At 48.7% G+C, this 23,655-nt stretch overlaps 1 protein-coding gene across 1 annotated transcript in view; it reads right to left on the minus strand.

The window, feature by feature from the left end:
* The window catches only part of LOC149346092 (transmembrane protein 220-like), a 17,704-nt gene extending 6,903 nt beyond the window's left edge, over window positions 1–10,801 (minus strand). The window contains exon 1 of the mRNA XM_089585346.1: window positions 10,657–10,801. The gene's annotated coding sequence lies outside the window, so the exon portion shown is untranslated. The remainder of the gene's footprint in view (window positions 1–10,656) is intronic.
* Window positions 10,802–23,655: the final 12,854 nt, after the last annotated feature.

The following is a 23,655-nucleotide window of genomic DNA, read 5'->3' on the forward strand; positions in this document are numbered from 1 at the left end:
GAGCACGCGTTTGGTCTAAAGCTCTAAACTTGCCGTAGGTAGTATACCTACACTGCGGAATTTCGTTTACTCTATGCCCCAACCTTTCCATAGCTTATGTGACCAGTTATTGTCTGCCATTAATCTTAATTACCACCAACTGATTGTGTTAATCTCCGTGATTTTTATTCTCTGCCTGCATGTTCTTTGGTTTTACTTTACGCATTATTTGAGCCGCTGCCATTGTAGACTTTTACATTGGGCCCACAAGCCTGTAAAGCTCATCAGAGCTTTTTCTTCTGTGTCCTTTGCCTTTTGTCCAAGCGAAATAAAGGCTGGTTGATTGATATGACGCTGACAGTAGATGTACTATCATGATCAATATGAGCGTGAACACATGAGCGTGTGCCCCATAGTCTCGAGCCCTACTTGTAGACATACGTGGCGGCCTCTTTCAGAAACAAGGTAGAACTGGAGGTGCGTTCTTCTATTTCTCGCAAGCAGGCAACGAAGCAGAACCCTTTCCACAATGTAGTGAATAGCGTGCCGCGCATGGTGTTGGGTAGGATGGGGGTTCGGAGTCGCTGCTAGCTCGCTGCTGCTGTTGCTCGCTGCTTGACGGAACCGCGGACAAGCTTCGAACCCGTTCCCACCACCACCGCGACATGAGTTCCGTCGAGTCAAAGAGTTGGGTGATGGGAGGAAGATTACGAGTGGGTTTATTTACATTTTTACAGAAGTGAGACTGAAGTGAAGCTGAAGTGAGAGCTCTTCTGCCGTATTCGTTGTCAACTTTTATACCCTTCTCGTTCCCTAAAGTCCCTAGGTTGAGGACGCCCACGCCGGAGTGGGAGAGGCCTAGAGCTTTCACTTGGGCGCACAAACACAACACCGCACTTAGGGTCACGACCCCGTCACATGTGGAGTCTGAGGGAAAGAAGGTTGCCGTCGAAGCAGCGTCAACTGCGGTAGGTGGTGGTTTCCGGCCAGTCGAAGATCCCGACGTCACCGACATCTGTTGTTCATCAAATGACACCCGCCGCTCGAGGCCGGAACGCGAGGTCACGAAAAGGCCGGAAAGTGGTCCCTCGCCCTTGGAGATGTTCGAATGATGCCCACCAGCTCGTCGCGGTGCTTGGCACGCCATAGAGCCACAGAATACGAAACCCTTTGTTCCCCGGCACGGTCACAGAAATTGGGGAAGATAAAGTCCGTCTCCTCGCGGCGGCGGCGGCGGCGTTCGACACGTGCAGACACTTCGGAAAGGGGGTCTGGTTTTGCTTAAACTTCAGCCCCTTCGTTTTGGTCCTGCACTCCGACCGGGCAAACTCCGTAATTGGAATCAGCTGTCACCTGGGTCCTCTCCGTGCGGCCCATGACGGCAGGCCCGAAAGTAATCACACTCAAGTTGCTCGCAGCTATGCACAGTAGAAACAGGTGTGCTGGCTGTTTCCAAACGAGGCCCGCTGACGTCGATCTCAACAATGGCCACAAGGAGGGTATGCGGCTATCGGGCATGCGCTCCCGTGTTCCTTCTCATATTGCTCATGATAGTACGTGGACTGCGTATCAGCTTCTTTTTTGTATTAAGTGTGAGGAGCTCTCACCTTTCCATGGCGCACCAATACTGATGTTTTCTCATTCAGAAGCGCTGGGTTAAAAGCTCATCTCTCCCACTCATCCAGTCTTCGCTTCTCATTGTTTCTGCTCTCTGCGACAAAACTGCGACATGGCTGCTTTACACGTACGGTCTCTAGACACCGTATTTTCTGCAAAGATATGCGGCATATTCGGCTAAATCATGTTGCTGTCGACGCCGTCCACAATCTCTCCCTCCGTCCCACTGCGATATTTCAAGCACTTCCCACGCCGCACAGCACATGGCCGATTAATAGACGCAGCTTCTCCGAAACCCCCAGGAAAAGAATAAAGCTCACCCTTCGGGCCAGTGCCAGCGTAACGCAATTAACGCAACATAATTACCCCACACCTGGACTACATTAACTAAACACTCTGACTGTAATCAGCATTTCTCGCCGCCTCGGCTGTCTCAGAAATTCGCGTTACCGCAGAGGTAAACGTGCAGTCTTTTTCAAAAGTAACCAGGCTGCATGGTTTCTTTCTCATTCGTATAGTAGACAGATCACGTCTTCTGTAAAGGTCGAAAACTCTTTGAAGGTGAGGGCAGGGGTACTCCTTACCATACAGAGATTTAGAGCTTGAGGGCTGGCTGCTGCACGTGAAGCTGAACGCGCTGCACGTGCAGCAGAACGCGAGCACGAAAAGGCCCAAGCAGAAGCCCAACGCGAGCATGCAAAGTCGCTAGCAGAAGCTGAAGAGCGCAGATTGCAGCTCCAATTAAGGCTCGCAGAAGCTGGTGGGGGTAATCGAGAACTTGCAGCAGGGCCCTCAGCAACGGTTAGCCCACACAAGTTGATCCCGCCTTTCGACGATCGTAGGGATGACTTAGATGCATACCTCAAACGTTTTGAGCGTATCGCAGAAAGGCACAGCTGGCCTAAAGAAAAATGGGCTACAGCACTCATTATGTCTTTGACTGGGGAGGCTCTCCGTGTGTTCGGTCGACTATCTCCCGCAGATTCAATGGATTATGATAAGGCAAAGCTAGCCCTGCTGCAACATTTTCGGTTCACAGCAGAGGGTTATCGCGAAAGGTTTCGTGAGAGTAAGCCGCTGGATAAAGAAACAGGGAAGCAATACGCAGCGCGCTTGCTCAGTCTTTTCGATCGAGATGTCGGGAACGGCCACGACGTACAATGATCTACGTGACTTGGTGGTGGCCGAACAGTTCACGAGGAACTGCCATACTCGTCTCGCGATTTTCCTGCGAGAAAGAGAATGCAAGACGATGGACAAAATGGCTGAGGCAGCAGACAACTTTCTAGAGGCCCAGCGGCAAAGAAACCTGTCTGAGTTCAAAGATCCTTTCGAGATGGGCGTTCCGGAAAAGAAGGTTTGGTTTGGTTTATGGGGTTTAACGTCCCAAAGCGACTAAGGCTATGAGAGACGCCGTAGTGGAGGGCTCCGGAAATTTCGACCACCTGGGGTTCTTTAACGTGCACTGACATCGCACAGTACACGGGCCTCGAATTTCTCCTCCAAAGAAATTCAACCGCCGCGGCCGGGATCGAACCCGCGTCTTTCGGGACAGTAGCCGAGCACCATAGCCACTGAGCCACCGCGGGGGCACCGAAAGAGAAGGATGCTACATCAAATAGACAGCCAGTGAGGTGCCTGATTTGTAATCGTCTAGGACATAAGCTAGGCTGCCGACTGTCGCTCAAAGCCAAATCAGCTTTATTGCGTTTATTGCCGGAAAACAGGACATGAAGTAAGTTCTTGCTCAAGAAAGCAAGAAAAACAAAACCAGTTGTCCTGTTGGCCAGAGTGCGCTGCGCCTCAAGCGATGTACACAACAGCAAGTATGCTTGAACCTGCTGAGGATAAGATGGTTGTCGGACTTGTCCGGGAAAATCTTGCAGACGCACAACTCATGCCTGTCCTAGAGGGAGTGCAGGAGGATTAAAAGTTATGTCAGGTCGTACGACACCTGCCAGAGGACGTTCCCGAAGGGCAAAGTAGGGAAGGCCTCGTTGGGACGCATGCCTCTTATCGACACCCCATTTGACCGGGGAAGAGTCTGTGGTGTAAGATCTCATTTGTAAATTGCCGGAGGGTGATGCCCAATGTGCAGTGCTTTGTAATCCAGTGTTTGTAACTTGTGTAAATGCAGTATGGTAGAGCTTATGGTTTGTTTTTCTTCGGCCTTCGTTTTCCGGTTATGGATTGTTCGGTGTGTACATATTCACTTGTATGGTATAGACGTGTTTAAAGTTTATCTCTGATGTTTTGTATAGTTTTCATTTTGCGTTTGCCAGATGTATAGTGTTTGACCCCATGTTCCCTGTGTGCGCGTTTCCATGTGCCTCCATGTGTGACTGTGTACAGTGCCTCCGTGGATTTCGGCGAAATCTAACTTGTCTGTTTACTACATGAACAGAAGTGTTGTGTGCACCGACAGCAGTTTTTTCTGTGAAAAACTTTTCCGAAGGGGGGGCATATGCGATGTGCACACCACACTGTCGACGGTTTTATGGAACGCGGCGTGTCGACAGTGGTGCGTCGGACATCGGAGCGCCTTGCGTGCCAGCCCCGCAATGCGCGTGGACGCGTGCGAATGGTGTGCGCGAGGCAGGCACGAGGAGCGTAGAGCAACGTGTCAGCAAACCGAGGTGTTGAGGAAGACACCGTAGCATAAGTCTGCTCGTTCAAGCGTGGAAGTGGCAGCGGTCGGACGTTGGGTTCGAGCTGCCAATGACTTCCCTTGGATCACCGACGCAAAACCTTTAAGCCTCATTCAAGCGTGGAGGTGGCAGCCGTCAGACTTCGGGTCTGTGCTGCCGTGGACCTCCCTTGAATCAACGACGCAGGCCTACTGCGATCGCCACTTGGCTGCCACGGTTTCCTTGGATAGGCTGCACAAGCCTAAGGTGTTTGGGGAACGCCATCGACAGGACCCGGCTACAGTTCTCCTGCTGCAGTTGCCCAGTTCTTGGGGGCGACTGACAAGAGTTCGTCAGCGTCTCCCGTGTCATCTCTGTTCCTCCTCTCCTGGCTCTCTACCACCGCCTCCCTGGACGCAACGCCAGCGACGCATCGCAACTCGCCAACCCGCGTCTGTGTCACCTGCAAGGCCTTCCCGCTCCAACTGGGACGCTTTGTATCCGGTGAACTCTCTCCTGATGAAAAACTGCAGCGCTTGAGACGAGGACACAATGTGTTGTGCATGTGTTGTCGTCTTCGTTGTGTCCTCGTCTCAAGCGCTGCAGTTTTTCATCATGAGCAACCAACTCGCCCAAACATCCACCCTGAACTCTCTCCTTTTTGTCTCTAGTGTTGTACGCGTTTCTAGAGTGTGTTTTCCTTGATGTTTTCGTATCTTTTATTGGCTCCTTTCCTTTAAAATATAAACACGGCTTCGTTTCGTTTTGTTTGATTTCTTTGTTCCTTTCCTCGAACCTGCACGCGAAAGCGTTCCCCTTCAGCAGTCGGGAACGCGTCCACCCGATTCGCGACACTGGCATAATAGCTTTACTATACGACTGAGAAGAAAAACGTGCAGCCTGGTTACTTTTGACAAATACTGTACGATTAATTTTCATAAATCCACAAAGTTGACTTGGACCAGAGCATGCAATGGGGGCCACAGATAGCCGAGGCTGTCTTACAGGACCACATTATATTGCGTGTTGCGTAAATCAGAGAAAATCGAAAAAAAATTCTCTCGGCTTAACCGCGCGTTTGTTTGGGCTCAAATTTCGCACAGAGGTTGCATTTAGTGGTCAGTTTTGTTTTATACTACATTTAGGTGGGGTACTTGCCTGATTCGGGCAGAATTATTTGGAAATCCCCATCGTCTGTGGCGACGGAGAACCAAAATCGAAAGACTTCGCAGCAATGGTACGCGTAGCGCCATCTCGCAGCCATCGGAGAAACGAGCTTTCCACTTAGCACAGCTGGGTTTCTCCGGTGGGTGCGAGATGGCGCTACGGATACCATTGCTGCGAAGTCTTTCGATTTTGGTTCTCCGTCGCCACAGACGATGGGGATTTCCAAATAATTCTGACTGAATCAGGCAAGTACCCCACCTAAATGTAGTATAAAACAAAACTGACCACCAAATGCAACCTCTGTGCGAAATTTGAGCCCAAACAAACGCGCGGTTAAGCCGAGAGAATTTTTCTTCGATTTTCTCTGATTTGCGCAATAGTCGGTAGAATACAAGAGAAAGACCTAGCCGGTGCTTTCGAAAGTGAAGTGGTATGATAAGATAAGGAAGTTTACTGCGATATGGGGTAGTCGAGGCTGGCGCTAGACAAGAATAATTTGCCCACCAGTGGGCGCAACCAAGCTGACGACGTCGGCGACCTTACTCTGTTTTGGCGCACTCCTTCATCTCCGTGCGTACTGCACAATCGGCTGCAATCAACGACACCTGAACTCTGTCGCATACCACCCTCAAACACCCAGCCTTCGCCGTAAAGAGAAAAAGCTTCGCTCAGAAATGCCCTTTATTTATCTCCGTTCGTACTTGAGCCATTCTACGCAGATTTAACGATGATCGGGCTGTGCACAAATTTTTCCCTCAATAGACCTTATGCGAAATGCACTGCCGTCTAGCGGTCGCCGCGCGCGATCCGCCATGTTGGAGGATAGCCGCCGGATTCACAGCACGTACTTGTACACGCTCGTCGCGCGCGCTCGAGTTTCACCGCCCTCAGTATGCTCACATATTGCTCATTGCCTTGCTGTATGCAGAAGGGTCACAAAGAAGCCCAGGGAAAAAAAGGCAAGAGCGCTTGATTTGAGCGCATTTCTATTTTTGGACTGCGATCCCCGACATCCGCGGCACAAATGTTGCAGAACCGTCCCTACATGTCGAGACATCGCGCAACACATTTCGTTATCGCCATGTAGCAAATGAAATCAGAAATAAGCTTTGTAGGCACGAAGAAAATATCACACAAAAGCTGTTTTTCTGCTGCGATTGCCCGTGAAGTGCTGCGATTATCGGCCTCGCAAGAGAGTAATCGTGATCAGCTGTTCAGTGGCACGGGTCGCACTTTGTGAGAACCGTCGCTCCTAGCGTTATCCGCTGCAGCGGTTACACGCGTTAGTTTTTAGTGCGAATATTTGTTTCGCCGGAAACACTAGCAAGGGTCAAGTGCCCGTGGCACAGAACGTTTGCGCTCTGCAAGTCAGTCAATCGTTTCTGTTAGACCAGGGAAAGGTGCCTATTTTGTGGAGCGACGGCTTGTATATGCGTGTAGCGATTTCACTGAACCGGCCGGTTTCCACGAAACCGTGTGTTGTGTAAAGAAAAAAAAAAGAAAGGAGGGCAGCCGCTAAAGCGGTACCATAGTTGCAAAGTAGCGGGAATGCATAAAGCGTGTAGAATCCTCCAAAAATATCAGTGCACAACTGCTTGCTCGTCGTGGTAAAACCATAGGCACTGCTGCATTCACGGGCTGCGTGTTTTTAACGGCGATAGTCCAAGAATGGTAAGCACTTATGTAGTGGGGTCGTGCGACGACCCAGGGGTCTATATGCCCGGTAATAATAATAAAATGTTCTCTCTCTCGGTCTAGGGCACTAGGGCAAACTAGGGGCTCTAGAGCACTAGGGCAAACAAACAAATGCTGTATGAACTTTTCAAGGAAAATGAAAAGCGTCGCACACTACCAACATGAGCGTGAAGTTTACTATCGTTTGCTTTCGGCGCCGACACAACACACAGAAAACGCAACCACAACAGCAATTCAAGCAGCACGCCCGTCCGCAAAAAGTATGAAACAAAATAAAAACTGACTCAAACTAGACCGAAATGCGCACGTTTTTAGCCGTAAACGAAAATTACACTCGCTTCGTACATTTCTTGGTGTTCAGCGTCGGCAAACTGACGTAGGACTCCGTGAAAAACTTGTAGCTCCGTACTCGGTGGCGTTCGGAAAGTGGTTTGGACGCGTAGTAAGTGTCTGCGAAGTCACTTAGAAGCTTGGGCAGCAGAAACACGTCGACTGACCATTCAGTCATGTTTACAGGCTCAAGTGACAGTAAATAAGATTTTAGAGCCAGCACAGCAGTAAGGAAGCTGACACGGCAGAGGCGGACCGAGCTTCTGTCATCCTCCAACATGGCGGATTTCCACTGGTTCTTCTTTTCTCCGATAGATGGCAGCAATTTCGCATAAGGTCTATAAGGTTCGCTATACGTCATAAGTTTTGCTTCAGTCTTATTCTGTCATCCACTCGCGCGAATTTGCTTGCCCACTAGCGAGTTACGTTCTTCAGGAAGTGGGAACCGCGCAGTAGCTTGAATTTTGACAGCGCTCGTGTGCCAGAACTTCCCTATTAGCATCAACCGTCCTTCGCACAGAATATAGCCGTTTGTACTACTTTGCATTTCGGTGTCAGAATTTAGGCGCACAACAGCGCATGCAAACGTGAAAGCCGGTGCATTTTTGTTGTTGTTGTGACTGAGAGAAGGATGAAAAGGAAATTGCACGGGCCTGCTACTGGCTCGAGCCAAGCCACCACCGCTGCCACGTGCAGATAGAGGAGAGTTAAAAGAGCAGAGGAAAGAAAAAAAGGAAAGAAAAGACGCGCGTCGCAGCAACAACTGCGTCCGCCGGAGCGGACGCTGCTCAAAAAACCGATAAGCGGCCGAAGCCGCGCTCGCCGAAGCGAGGACACCCTCCTTTCATTTAATTTCATTTGATTTATTTTCCATTTAAAGAAAATGATGGAAACTGAGGCAAAAGCTGCATAAAGCATATTGAAAAGCCCTCAGTCCCAGTACAATGGCAGCAGCAGAGGAAACACAAAGTTTCTTATAACACTGTTAACGGATAAAATGAGTCAGCTTAATAAGTTAAACAATCTGTTGAATTTAACAAAAACTTGATGAATTAAACAACAATTGATCGCACACACATTGGAAGATGTGATTTTGTGGATGTTCCACAAACGTGTAACCAACAACACAAACATAAAGGAACCTTTTGAAGAAATTGCTCAGGAGGGAAAAAAATAATAATTCAATGAAATTGTGTGAGCGCAAGAGTTTATAAGTTTCTTAAAGTCGGTTAGTGAGAGATTACATATGTTTATGCCTTGTGCGAGATATGAATTCAGTAGCATCGGAAGTGTATTACACAGCATGTGATGTCCATAATTCGTTCGAGAAAGAGGAACATAATAGATTTCTGGAAAGCGAGTGATGTACGCTGGAACGTTTTCATGCAGATTTGCAATTTCTCTTAATGTTGTCCTCGAGACTTCGCATTTACTATGTCCTCACGGCACGCCATACTTATAGTCACTGCGGACAGCTGGCGGTAAGGCAGGACAGCCGACCCGTGCCACAAGAGGTTTTTTTTGGGTCTCCCGTAAGACTTCACTGCTTTCTTCATCCTAAACTCTCTTCACTTCACTTTATTCACCTTAAGAACCCCGTGCAGCGGGTATTGCATAAAGGGTGGGTTAATATATTCATCAACAAGTACAAGTAATTCGACGTGATGGCAGCGATATCGGCGGGGAGGACATTCCAGCCCACAAAAGTTCGGAGAAAAATGGAACCTGAAAAAGTTGCAGTATGGGACAATGCAAACACCGAAGCGGCGAAAAAAACCTGAAATCTTTAGCCGCACTGCGCTTCTCGGCCTTTGCAGCAGCCGTTCTTTGCACATATTCCAGCATCTTGCCCCTTGTGTTTGAATGTTGGACGAATTCAATCTCCTTTCGCGCTGACTTGTACGCTGAAAGTTCACGTGATACGAGTCGTATGATTCGTTTGAGGACCAGCATATGTAACAAATCGTTAGGTACCAATCGCATTTGCAAACGTGAGACCTGGCTTAACTGCGCCCTTCCAGATTCTATAGCCTCAATAGAGTCTTAGGTTTTGGGCTGGCTGTACTTAGCTTCATACTTCCTGTGATAGATAATCTTGTCCTTTCCATGATTAGTCCGTATAAAGCAACACGTCTGCGCCGTCAATTTAGCGGCTTTAGAATTCTGCACAGCAGTAATTTGTTTCGTAATGTTGCATTGTTGTGAAACGTGGCATTCGATTTGAATGTGTATACCAGTACCAGCGACTAGCACCACCTAAGGTGGGAGGCAAAAGGCATGCTTTCGTGCGCACGAATCCTTCAATTCCAGACGTCGTCATAGCTTGAGCGGAGAATTCCTTTGAATATCGTTGCTTTACAATGGTGAAATCTAAAACAGAAACAAAAACTCTGTGCCCGTACAATTGCAAAATAAGTTTTTATGAGATAGCTTGATTTTTTGTTTCCAGCACGCAACTCGCGATAGGAAGAGAGCGCCGCTTAGCCTCAGTTTATTTAAAGGGGAACAGAAAGAAAATTCCGAACGGAAACAAACGGTATGAATTCTTTTATGGGCATGAGGGCATGCCTTCTGGCAAATTTCAGTCGCAGGCGTTTAGTGGAACACAATTTAACGGGATTTTGAATGTTGTCCCGGAGCCGTTCGCAATTTCAATCCGCATTGAGTGACGTCACGGTGCACTTGTCCGAATTATTGCGACGTCACCAAACCCAGTGGTTATTCCTAGGAACAACCAGTGCTTGCCGTCGATGTCATAAGGATTGTGATACGTATGTCCAGGCTGGCGTTGGCGCCGACCGAAACCGAAACTCCCGGTACAAAATCGTTTGCATATAATTACCTACTCGGCGCGCTGGTGTTTAAAACACATTCCTGTGGTTACTAGGCCCGGAGGCCTCTTCCAAGGCAAAAAAATACTAAACAAAACAAAGAAAGGACGCTCAGAATCCTTGTGTCCGTATCCCATAAAGCATCCAACAAGGCATTCCTTATTTATCGCTCATAAAACAACGCTACGAACAGAGGAGAGAGAAGAAAATGACACTACGGACACCTGTGTCGGTTGCACTGTTTTATAAGTACGTAACTATGCAAAACCAACTCTCCCAATCGGCAGTTCTTCTGCATGCCGTAGGTTTTATTCTGTCAAGCTTCCGCGGGGCGCTGCCGGAGTGCAACAGCATTCTTTTTGACAACAGAGGTTAACAAGCAGCCAGGCTAACAAATACAGCGTACGTACCTGTTGCCCGCTGCCGTCTCTACAGTGCACACCGAATGAGAAACACGCTTGGAGAAGTGCAGATGCGAAGAATGCTCCTAAGTTTAGCGTGGTATGGCGACGCTATTCCCGCGGCGACTGGAGCTGCTTGTGCCGGCGCGTTGAACCGGACGCCGCCATCTTGACATCGATTGCTCCCCCTTGCCTATCTTGGCTGTTTGTTTGTCCGGCGAGGTGAGAGGAGGATGGCCCGCCCTTTTCGGGGGAAGACTCCTGGATGGCGATTGGCAGTCCACGTGCCATTGGCGGGAAACTTGAAATCCGGAAAGCTCGTCGCAATCGCGCTGCGAATTACAAACACCTCCCTTAGAATCCTTAACGCAAGCAAATTCTCACCAAATTATTCCGAATTGATATGGGTCCCAGCCCATTCGGGGAATCCGGGGAACGAGGCAGCCCACAATAAAGCCCGAGGTTTCGTCGACCGGGCAGTGGATGAGTCTGGCTCCCTGAATTTCACGAAGGACTCCATGATCACATATCATGATCTCACCAATCATTTTAAACAGAGAGGAGAATTTCTCCTCCTCCGGACAAAAGCCTGACTAAAGAACAAGAGGTTACGTGGCGTCCTCTACAGACGAGATTGATACGCACCCCATCCCTCCTCGCGCACATTTATCCAGATCTTTACAACCCAAATTGTAAACACTGTTGCCAACGAGCCACCTATGATCATATCCTGTGGGACTTCAAAATAGAGCCACCTCCGGGTGATCTAGTTACCGCTCGTTCTCTAGAGCGGTGGGAGACCGTGCTGGCTAGCTCTGACCCCAGAACCCAAGTTTTGGCGGTGGAGTGGGCTGACAAAGTCGTCGAGGGCTGCGTACTCTCGACCACTTAACGCGACCTATTGCCAAGCTCTTTCCGGCGAATAAAATGTTTTACAATCAATCGCGCTGCTCAGCTCGGACCCGGATGTTCAAATCCGAGTCACGGAGTGGGCCGAAGAGGTCTGGGGAGGGAATTGAAGTCTATTCTTTCTGTACTGGGAAGTAATTTTATGGCACGAGACCATTCTCTCGATAGCCGATCGGAGATCCGAATCGCCCACTGCCAAACCGACGGATTCTCGGGCATACTGGTTTGCTTTTCGATTCCCTCACCGCCAAAATGAGCTGGAACCCGTACCAGTATAATTGTTCTTGTGCTGGTAATTTGTGGCGGTAATTTTGTGGTGGTAATTTGGATAGAATTTTGAATGCCGTATTGCATACGAAGCCTTTCGCAAAGCACCGTATTTTCGTTCTAGAGCGCCTTATTACAATGTTAGAATTGGTTGAAGTAAAAGCCGTAGTTATGGCAGCTTCTTCTGATGGGTAGATGGTATGTCTAATTTTGGGTGCCATGTCTAATTTTGGGTGCCATCACATAACTTATTAACAAATGTTCAGCATGGCTTCAGACGCGGTTTCAGCACTTTGACACAACTTAACGAATTTACTCACGACATTTGCAGTAACCTTGATGCAGGCAATCAGATAGACGCAATATTAATTGATTTTTCGAAGGCATTCGATACAGTGATTCACTCAAAACTTATGTATAAACTTGACATGATCCTCAATAACCCCCGCCTTCTCAATTGGATTTCAAGTTTTCTTTCCAACCGTTCTCAATTTGTGTCCTTCAACCGAACTAATTCTAGGGTAGCAGACGTGCCCTCAGGAGTTCCACAGGGTTCTGTATTGGGCTCATTGCTTTTTTTTTTTTGATTTTTATAAATGACTTACCTTGTAACATCACCTGTAACCTACGTTTGTATGCTGATGACTGCGTGTTGTATCACAGAATTTCCTGCCTTGATGATCACTTATACCTTCAGAAATCATTTTCAGAATTTAGCTCTTGGTGTGCTACATGGCAAATGACTATTAACATCCGCAAAACCGTTGTTATGACTTTCACTAATAGAACGACACCTTCCGTGTTTACTTACACAATTAGCAATACCCCCATCCAGAGTGTGAGTCAATACAAATACCTTGGTCTTATTTTCACACCCAGTATGTCATGGTCCAAACATATAGATTTCATAACCTCAAAGGCACTTAAAAAGTTAGGATACCTCCGTCGCACAATCAAAGCTGCTCCTAGAGATACGAAACTACTGATGTTTAAATCGCTAATCCGTCCACTACTTGAATACGCCTCCCCTGTATGGAACCCGCACAAACAACGCGAAATTAACCAAATCGAGGCAGTGCAGAGGAAAGCCGTTCGTTTCATATGTCACAGGTTTGGTAGGGATTTTTCGCCTTCCACAGCACTTTCATCACTGGGCCTGCAACCACTCTCATCTCGACGAAGGACTGAGTCTTTAAAATTTTTGTATTGCATTATTAACTCTTTCTGCCGGACCTCTGCAAATTATTACCTAACCCCTGCTATACCATCTAAAACTAGAAGTCACCACAGCCTAAACATCACGCCTTATTTTGCCCGCACGGACACTTTTAAATACAGTTTTTTTCCGCGTGCAATCGAATATTGGAATTGTTTACCCGGTTCTACTCGCTCTCTTCCTTTAGAGCTGTTTTTAGCGGCTATTGAATAGTTTTTTCGTTTTTCTTGTTTTCACTCGTACTGTTTCGGATGTTTGCCATTGTTGTGCTCCATGTTTTCCTAAACTGTTGTTCACACCCACCCCTGCAATAGCCCAATAGGGCTGCAGTATGTATAAATAAATAAATAAATAAATAAATAAATAAATAAATAAATAAATAAATAAATAAATAAATAAATAAATAAATAAATAAATAAATAAATAAATAAATAAATAAATAAATAAATAAATTGAGCAGTTTTCCTGTGCGATTGAACAGCACTATAGAAAGAGCGTTTTGGTTGAAGTATTCTACAGCATCAATGTTTACTGTTCGAAGAAAGTCATTTAGTTTTATGCGGTCTTGTCAGTAGAAGCTTACTACAAATTAACGTTTATATTGTATGCACCTTTGATAATTACTATAACAGTTACTATAACACCTTGAAGCAGTTCGACACACTGAGATGAATAAATTACTATACTGTATGCTGTTGGAGATGTTTAAAACTACATGTTTCCCATAACCGTGACGACCTCTTGACTAGATGGCGAAATCTGTGGCAGCTAGCTAACTATAGCGAAAAACCTCCCTAATTATCTGCAGAAAAGTCAATTGGAATCAAATAAGGTTATAGAAAAACGTTTTAAAAGAGCAGATATTCAATTTTTCAACAAGTTTCTTAGTGCTTTTCATGCACTGCTGTCAGTAAATAAATACTAGAAAACGAGAAACAAATTTTGTACACGCTACTAAATTCATGAAATAATCAAGAACTGTAGCCGAACCCCTCAGAGGAAGTCTTAGCCGAACATATCCCATGAACGTTCGCTGATGGGATGTTAATGAGCGTTTCTTTTTGCTTTCTAGGTGCTGCTGTCAGTATAAAATATACTAGAAAGCGAGAACACTTTTTGGTCACGCGAACTGATGCTTAAAGTAACCAGTTAATGTTGCCGAACAGGTAAAAGGAAATAAAGCACAGTTTGGGGTGTCAATTTCTTTTGTGCTTTTGCCTGTTTCACGCTGTACCACCCACAGTGATCAATCACACTGTCTTAGCCGAGCATATTCTATTAACACTTGTTGATAGGAGGTTAATAAATTTTTCTTGCTGCTTTTTATATAATGCTGTCAGTGCAAAATATACAAGAAACCGAGAAAACAACTTTTGACATGCGAATGCCTAAAATAATCATATGCTGCAGCCGAATACGTGAAAGGAAATAAAGAAATTTTGAATATGAAACAAAAATTAGCAATCACATTATCTTAGCTGAGCACCGCCAATTTGCGAAGGCGTGACCCACAATAAAGCATCGCCTTTTTCAGATAAAGTAGCAAATTTTTGGTTAAAAGGCAACTCCAATTTGTACTCAGTGTGTTGATAGAAGACCAGGTTTCCTGCCTCTGCAGGGGACGTCTTTTTTTTTGGCAGCGTGGCAGCGTACCGCACACACAAAAAAATTTTCTCCTTACTGAGGGCATCAGGTTCTTAAGCTCTGCAACAGACGACGAAGGGTACAGCGAGTACTCCTGTCGGGCCATTTAATTTGGAAAGATTTCTACAGCACAGTGCTTTAGTGTCGTCACTGTCGCAATGAAAACAATCTGGAGTGAATACATTCATAAGTTTAGCCTGCAATCATCACTGTGCAACATTTCGACAAAAGATAAGGGACCAAGAAGATATCGTGCAGCTGCAGTTAAATGACTGTATGTTATGAGTGCGCCATCACCGCAGCCGTGGCCTAGTGGTTTGGTCGTCCGCCTCGGCTGCGGGAGGTGGCAGGTTCGAAACCCATCGTCGGATACCCACTGTATATGGGTACAGGCTCCCCCCGACCTGGCGACCGGTTTGTTCAGAGGGTGCAGTCCTGGGAGAGGCTCCGTAGACCCCGCTATGCCCTTCGCGTACGTACTCTGTTTCGAACACGCACCTGAAATTCTGGCTCGATATATGTTACTGTGCCGTCTCGTGGCTGTCTCTGTGCCGTGTAAGTGTTATACGTCAACCCTCCTCATGGGTGATGCCCAGGCCATCAATGGCGGGCAGAAGAGAATGGATACCGGTTAATGAGTGGTGGTCACCATCGCGGAGCCTCTTTCTGTTGCCATTTTTTTTCTAGTGAAAGCTGTTAAAGGGACACTTTGCAGAAGTACATGCAATTTTTGTGCCTTGTTAGAATCAAACCTGTGCCTGTCTCTCTGCTCTTCATTAAAGAGTCTCTCTCTCTCTATGTCTGTGCTGTCGGTTATCCTGCGTCAGGAGCCGCATTTATGCTGATAGCATGGCATTTACACGTTATTTCGCCATGTTATCAATCAGGAACAGTTACACATAAAATAGCTCCGTCATCGCCGTTTCGAAGCCATCGGCGTTGTGTGCTAACCTCTGGGATCCGCACCTTGAAAACGGTGCTGACAAAGCTGAGCTCACTCGCAAAATAGGCCGGTGATAGCGTAACATGATTTCCATATTGTGTTCTCAACCTTATATCAGACCTGGAGTGAAGTTTGTTTTTGCGATTAAAGCGCCGCACTGCTCCCCTGGTGCGGAATTCTGAGGTGCTGATCGGGCGCGACGGCGCCGCGCGCTGTTTATTGTTGTTTATTGTTTATTGTTGTTTAACTGTTTATTCATTGTTTACAAACGGCAATGTGTACGTAAAAGGCGAGCATGCGCAGACAGAAGTGGAACAGTAGGAGGCACATCACGCAGTCGCGATTCTCAGTAAAACGAATTAAAAAATTCACGCTAAGAATCAAATAGGTGGACAGAAGTGTCGCTCACACATTGATCGGACAGGTTTTGATATGAAACGCTTCTAGCGAATGGCGAGCTTTTTCATAGGCGCTCCTTCTTGCCCAGCGCCCTGGCCTCCTCAAGTTGTGCCCTACACGTGCTGACACAAGAGGATAAATGACGCACAACATTAAAGCATCTGTCAGTATTTTCTGTTCCCGTAGCCGTTCATTGACGCACCGGCCAGTCTGGCCTACATAGGAAGCCCCGCATGAAAGGGGGATTCTGTACACTACTGCTTCGGCACAGATGACATAGGCAAAACCATGATTCTAATTACAGCCCCTGCGATGACCGCCAGAGATGCGTGGGCAAAGCTTTGAAAGTTTATTGGGGCTGAAAAACCAGAGGTGCATCGCGTCTGTCGGCAACCTTGTGTGAAAGCTGGTGTACATGTTGAAACACCATAGGTTTAGTGGAGGGGAGAACAGGTCTCCTTTTCTGGCGGCCCTTTTGTTTCTGTAGAAGGGTGTCAGCGACTGCGGAAATGACCGGTCTAGGAAAGCCTGCAGTCAAAAGACGTGAGACCTGGTCATTGACACTATCATGAACTTTGTGAGGGCCCGACTTGATAACCTTGGACTGAGCCGAGTAGTAACATAATAGGTCTTTGTTGACTCGGGGGCAGTACATATAGCATACATGGCCCCCGTAGAACAATATCAAATCCAAAAAAACGCAGCTGGTTGTTAGGAAGTTCACGGGTAAAAACCAACCCGAGTCCAAATTGATTAAAACCACATAAAACCTTCGGACCAACCTGGTCAGGGATGTGGAGGTCCACGACATTAAAGGACCTTTATGCCCAGACTCTGAAAGCTTCCTTTCCTTAGAAGTCTTCCTAACCTTACGTGAGGCCGCCTTTCCGCGAATGTTCGATGGAGGAAGCCAGCTTACTCTGAAAGCTCTCCTCGCCTCTCCTCAAGTAAGGAACGCGTGCCGCGTGTCTGGGTTTGAGGGTTACTTCAGATCGGCCAATAGGACGCCGAGTAGGAAGTTGCATTCCAGCGGCGACAAACATGGCGGTGCCCTTTGGAGCTGGGCCCCTCGATTCGGTCTGAATTCGTCGTCGTTACTGCGTTCTTGAGTGCATTCGCTGGCCATAAATGAGGCATCTTGCCTCTAAGGAAAGTATGAGTGATCAATTTGCCTTATTGTTGTATTTAATTGGCGATTCAGCCGCTTTTAGGCTTGTTTGTTGACAGAATTGGTTTCCGTCCTAACAACCAGATGGCGCCATTAGGCTGAGCTAGGAGGAAAACTCGTCCATCAGATGCAAAGGGAATAGCTACATAAACGTCAATCATCATGTCATTGCGTCGCTGTTTGCATAAGCTGAATTAAAAGTGGAAATTTGGGAAATGTTGTAACGTCCCGCAAAATACCTGCGTTTAGCGTACGTAAGCATGCACACGCTTATGGTACATAGACAGCGTCGATTTATGCTAGACGTGATGGTCGGGAGGTGTGAACGAGGCAACATTTCAGCGGCGGCGGATTTCGCTCGCTCTCGGCGCCGAATGCCCAAGTGTGACCGAGCCGCACCGGTGCGGAATCTGAACTCAAATTCTTCCTCTGAGTGCACTTCTACTGAATTCACCGCGTCGCGAAGCGACCTAGCTTTTGGAGGATACAGGTACACTTCATCGAATGCGTATTCACAAGCACGGTTAAAAAATTGCGTGTAGTCGCCCGCGTAGCGGTCAGTCCACGCTGCCATTTTTTCCCGCCTGTTCAACTGCGCTCACACCGGGCTCGCGTCCTTGCGCCGCGTCTTGCCGCCCGCGTGAGTGTGCGGAGTCACTTGTGGCAGCAGGGAGGTGAAGCGCTCGTCCAGGGCCAGGAGCGACGTAAGGACGCAACCAATTACCAACTAGCCCGGAACCTTGCTCTTCTGCTCTTCTGGACGCATGAAGGCAGCTGGCAGCTGCCTTAACTGTGAGGAGGCACCAAGGACGACCTTACTTAGAGCTCCTCAGTACTTAGGGCTTTCAGATTGACATGAGGGCACCTAACTGCAGTGAAGGCTTCCTTACTGAGTTAAGGAAGCTTTCAGAGTTTGGGAGTAAGAGTCATTGAAGTATCTAAAGAATTTGAAAACCGGACCCCCCTGAAATGTGTAAGCCAAAGAGAGGTCAATACAGGCTAAAAAGATGTCACATAAAATGGGTGCAACACAGGAACTGATGCCAATACCTATACACTGCAGATAATACTGTTTGTCAAATAAGATAAAAGTGATGCGCAGGTAAAATTGTGGTAGCTTTAAAAGTTATCAACAGAAATGCCAGCATTGTTCTGGAAGACCACCACCCCGGAGCCTTCAATACAGTCCCTAACAGATTCCAACAGCTCCGCATGTCGCCCGGAGTAAAATAAAACCTTGGACATCAAAAGAAAAAGCAAACTCTACCTGATCGCTGGTCTGTAAGTATTCAGCAACCTACTCCGATTTTTTAGTCACGAATGGGTCATTAAGGGTCAAGTGCTTGAGCTTGCTGAGCAGAAAACGGCTGCTTCCAGGACATCGCATACGTCCTGAAAAAAAGGCCTGAAGTACGGCATCGCACCAAAGGTAGCCGCCCACGAGCTCCTCGCCATTAATAGGAATATAGACTCCAAGGCAAATGCAGAAGATAAGTAACTATGCCTTCTTGAAGGTGTTGACTGCTTAAAAAGCTATGCGAAATGTCCTGTTCCCCCATATGACGGGTTTAATGGATGTTAACTTAGTTTCTGATCATTTTAAGACTCATGGTCTGAGCCTTTAGCGATCTCATAAAAACGAGAAGTTTGTTGTGATACTTAATGCCCTTTTCAATGAAAAAGCTCACAGGACCTCACAGGAGCAGCTCACAGGAGAAGCAGAACCTGCGCCCTCCTATCAGCAAAGCGCGCGTGTGGCGCACGTCCAACGATCGTCCGCTCTGCTGCCACGGCGGGGAGCCTGGCCATATTCTGCGGCATTGCCCGTATCGGTGTATGGGTTTGAGAGGATTCCCGCCGGACGCGCCTCGACCGGGCTATAATGAAAGACCGCAGGACATAGAGGAGTACCTCGCCGCTCACGTGCTGCCCCTGACCTCGCAGCAGCGCCAATCGCGATCGCCATCCCCGAGGCGCTTTGCTTCGCCCAGTCGGCCCTCAACCTCTGGTCAGTTCAGACGCACGTCCCGTCGCCGGGAAAACTGAAGACGGCGTCCTCCGGAGGTAAGGCCGCCGCCATTGCACAGAGTCAACAGCCTGCACCCGACGATTAGACGCGACGGCCCGGGCGGCGACGACCCGATACTACATGCTGCGAACGATTAGTTTCTGCAGAAATTTTAGTAACCGCCGACAGTTATCATGTTACCGCACTCGTCGATACCGGCGCTGATTTTTCTGTGATGAGCAGTCAGCTCGCCATGACTCTCCGTAAGTTTCTCACGCCTTGGTGTGGACCCGTGATCTGCACCGCCAGTGGCCATGTAGTGACGCCGATCGGCGTCTGCACCTGCCGCATCCAGATCCGAGGTCTTACTTTCACTGGCTCCTTTGCCGTAGTACGTGCCTGTTCATAAGATGTCATTCTGGGCATGGATTTCCGTCAAGAGTATGGTGCGGTCATCGACCTTCGGGAGCTCTGGTATCTTTTTCCGCCCAGCTAGCCGTTGACACCAACAGCGAGCCCAGCAGAGTAACGTTGCGCCTATGTGACGACCATATAACGATCCCTCCGCGAGCCAGCATGTTCGTCACAATCGAGTGTAATGGCAGCACCAGCACCCTTGACATCGCTGAAGCGAACATGTCGCTGCTACTCGGTCGGCAAGCTTGTGTAGCTCGAGGCTCTCGGTGCCAACGGTCGCACCGACATCTTAGTCACCAACTTTACCCGTGAACCGCAATATCTTATGAAGACAGAGGTCGTCGCTTATTTTGACGAGCTCGGAGAGTGTACCAGGCAGTGCTCTTTGTCCACGACGTCAGACCTCGACGAGGCGACGGCTACAGCCATCCCGACCGACGTAAACCCGCACCTCTTGGCCAGTCAGAAACGCCGAGTAGAAAACCTCATCTATTCCTTCCGCGATTGTTTTGCATCAACTTCCAAGGTGCGACAGACGCCGCTTACCAAGCACCGAATTACCGTTGCTGATGACCAAAGACCAATATGTCAGCGTCCTTATCGGGTATCTTCAAAAGATCGTGACGCCATCCGCTGCCAAATTACACAAATGCTCCAGGACGACGTAATACAATCGTCCACGAGCCCCTCGGCATCGCCTGTTGGCCTCGTCACGAAGAAAGAGGCACCCTCAGGTTCTGCGTGGATTATAGGCGCCTCAATAAGGTCAATACACATCCGAAAAAGGATGTGTACCCTCTGCCACGCATTGATGACTCCCTAGACCGCCTGCCCCATGCCACCTATTTTTCGTCCCTTGACCTCCGCAGTGAGTACTGGCAAATAGAGGTCGACGAACGCGACCGAGAGAAGACAGTCTTTATTACCCCTGACGGTTTATACGAGTTTAAGGTGCTCCCTTTTGGCTTGTGCAAGGCCCCTTCCACATTCCAACGAATGATGGACACCGTGCTGTCTGGCCTGAAGTGGCAGTCGTGCCTCGTATATCTCGACGATGTCGTGATCTTCTCCGACACGTTCGATGAGCAACTGAAACGTTTGCGTGCTGTTTTCGAGGCCATATGTTCCGCTCAAGCCAGAAAAATGTCACTTCGCGCTTCATGAGATGAAGTTTCTTGGTCACATTGTCAGCGCTCGAGGCGTTAGTCCAGACCCCGAAAAGACGGCCGCCGTAGCTGCCTTCCCCAAGCCCACAGACAAACTGAGCCAGCGTCGTTTCTTGGGCTCCTGCGCGGAATATCGCCGGTTTCTTCCTAATTTCTCCAAGCTACCTGAGCTTCTGACCCGCCAGACAAAAGACGCTGAACCCTTCTTCTGGGGCCAGGACCAGGAAAGAGCCTTCACGGAACTCAAGTCCCCTCTCCAACGTACGCCTTTATTTGGCCACTTCGACGAGGAGGCCGACACGGAACTACACACTGATGCCAGTAACGCTGGTCTCGGTATGGTCCTCGTTCAGTGGCAGCATGGTCTAGAACTATTGATTGCTTACGCCAGTCGCACTTTATCCTGTTCCGAAGTCAACTATTCCACCACGGAAAAGGAAGGTCTGGCTGTGCTGTGGGCCGTTACGAAATTTCGTCCGTATCTGTATGGCCACCCATTTCGGGTTGTGAGCGATGATCATTCACTGTGTGGCTGGCGAATCTGAAAGATCCCTCGGAGCGGCTTGCTCGATGGAGCCTTCGGCTACAAGAATTTGATGTCACCATCATGCACAAGTCCGGCCAGAAACACAGTGATGCTGACTGTCTATCCAGCGCTCCTATTCCATGCCCCACGGGCGAGTCCGACGACGATTCCGCTTTCCTCGGTGCTGTCACCACATCCACCCTTGCCCGCCAACAGAGGGCCGACTCCGAACTGCTTCCCCACATCGAGTACCTCGAAGCAACCGCTCCATCTCCTCCTCGAATCTTCAAGCGCGGGCTGTCATCGTTTTCCTTGCGCGATGGTGTCCTCTATAAAAAGAATTACGGCCTAACGGACACTGCCTATCTGCTTGCCGTACCTGCAGCGCTTCGTGACGAAGTTCTGCGTGCGTGCCACGACGACCTTCCTTCGGGCCACCTCGGGTTTTCCGGCACGTTGGCGCGCATACGCCATAAGTACTACTGGCCCGGGCTTGCAGCGGTTGTCCACCGCTACGTACGAACCTGTCATGAGTGCTAGCGCCGGAAGACGCCGCCGACTAAGCCAGGGGGCTCCTGCAGCCTATTGATCCCCCGCGCCTCCCATTTCAACAGGTCGGCATGGACTTACTCCGCCCATTTCCGGCGTCTTCCATGGGTAACCGGTATACTGCTGTTGCCACTGACTATCTTAGCCGCTACTGTGAGATCAAGGCCTTCCCCCATGGTACCGCAGCCGAGGTTGCACATTTCTTCATTCACAACATTGTGCTTCGTCACGGAGCCCCTACAGTCGTATTAACTGACAGGGGAACCGCCTTTACGTCGGCACTTTCGAGCGAGGTACTTCGACTCAGTGGCGCCAGCCATCGAAAGACTACAGCTTACCACCCGCAAACGAACGGACTGACTAAGCGGCTTAACAAGACAATTTCCGATATGATTTCGATGTATGTAGACGATGACCATGGGAACTGGGACCGGATATTGCCTTACATCACGTATGCGTACAACACTGCTCTACACGAAACGACACGCTTCACTCCGTTCCATTTGGTGCGCGGTCGCGAAGCCTTAACCATGCTGGATCCTGCACCCTTTCTTTCGTAGCTGACCAATTTGCTCGTGACGCTGAAGCCGCTCGCCATGTTGCTCGACAGCGAATCCAGCGCCAACAAAAACGCGACCCCGAGCGTTACAACCTCCGCCGCAGGGAGGTGATTTACACACCCGGTGACCAAGTCTGGGTGTGGAGCCCGATCCGTTTGCGAGGGCGCCCTGAGAAGCTTCTTCGCCGTTACTTTGGTCCCTACCAGGGGTTACGCCGCCTCAGCGCGGTGACCTACGAGGTGCTCCCTCAACGAACTGTCCGGTCCTCTCGACAACCGACTTCCGAAGTAGTCCACGTGGCGCGAATGAAGCCGTATTACTCCCGTTAGCCCGTCTTCATGGAGACACTCGCGCTGTTATCTCTCCGCCTTACCTTTATTATTATTTTTTTGCCGCCCGTGCAGCATCGAGACGTGCGTCTTGGAAGAGAGGGGGGCAAAGCCACACTGCTGGCACTCTGCCGGCGCCACCTGGTGGCCAAACCTTGTTTCCCATCACGTCGCCGAGCGTCGTCTTTGTCTTGCATGAGCTCGGCGGTTCGGCGAGCCTCGTCCTAAAAACACGGCCGTGCTTCCCGCTTCCTGCTGCATTTGTCGGTGACGACATATTAGTCCCCAACATTTCTGCGCGACAAGCTGCGAGCCGCATTAAAAACGCTTGGAATAGTACCCTTCAAGCTTAAGGACGTATTCAGAGAAAAATTTTGCATTCCTCTCAAGAGTTACGCTCACGCTCTGCTTTCTTGAGTACGCAGGCAAATGCGCTTCATCAGTATTTTGAACATCCAATATAATCATCACCTGTGTGAAATATTGGTGACTTTTTCGCACTTTACGCTTTTCCTTTTATGCCGCCGCGGTGGCTCAGTGGTTATGGCGCACGGCTGCTGTCCCGAAAGACTTGTGTTCGCTCCCGGCCTCGGCGGTTGAGTTTCGATGGAGGCGTAATGCTAAGAACCCGAGTACTGTGCGATGCCAGCGCACGTTACAGAAACTCAGGTGGTCAAAATTACCCGGAGCCCTCCTCTACATTGTCTATCATAGCATTTTTGTTTGCTTGTATTTTAAAATTTCTTCATTGAATAACTCCCGATCTTTTGCATCGATTCCTGTAAGTATTTTTGACTCAGCATCTGTGTGACATAAAGAATCCACATGAAGTTTAGCCCGCATTCCCAAGCAGTGTTTCTCAGCCGCTTCAAAGAACCCCACATGGTTGAAATTACCCGGAGCACTC

Source organism: Amblyomma mixtum, chromosome 4 (assembly GCF_055824585.1).
Source record: "Amblyomma mixtum isolate Tamu chromosome 4, ASM5582458v1, whole genome shotgun sequence".
NCBI lineage: Eukaryota > Metazoa > Arthropoda > Arachnida > Ixodida > Ixodidae > Amblyomma > Amblyomma mixtum.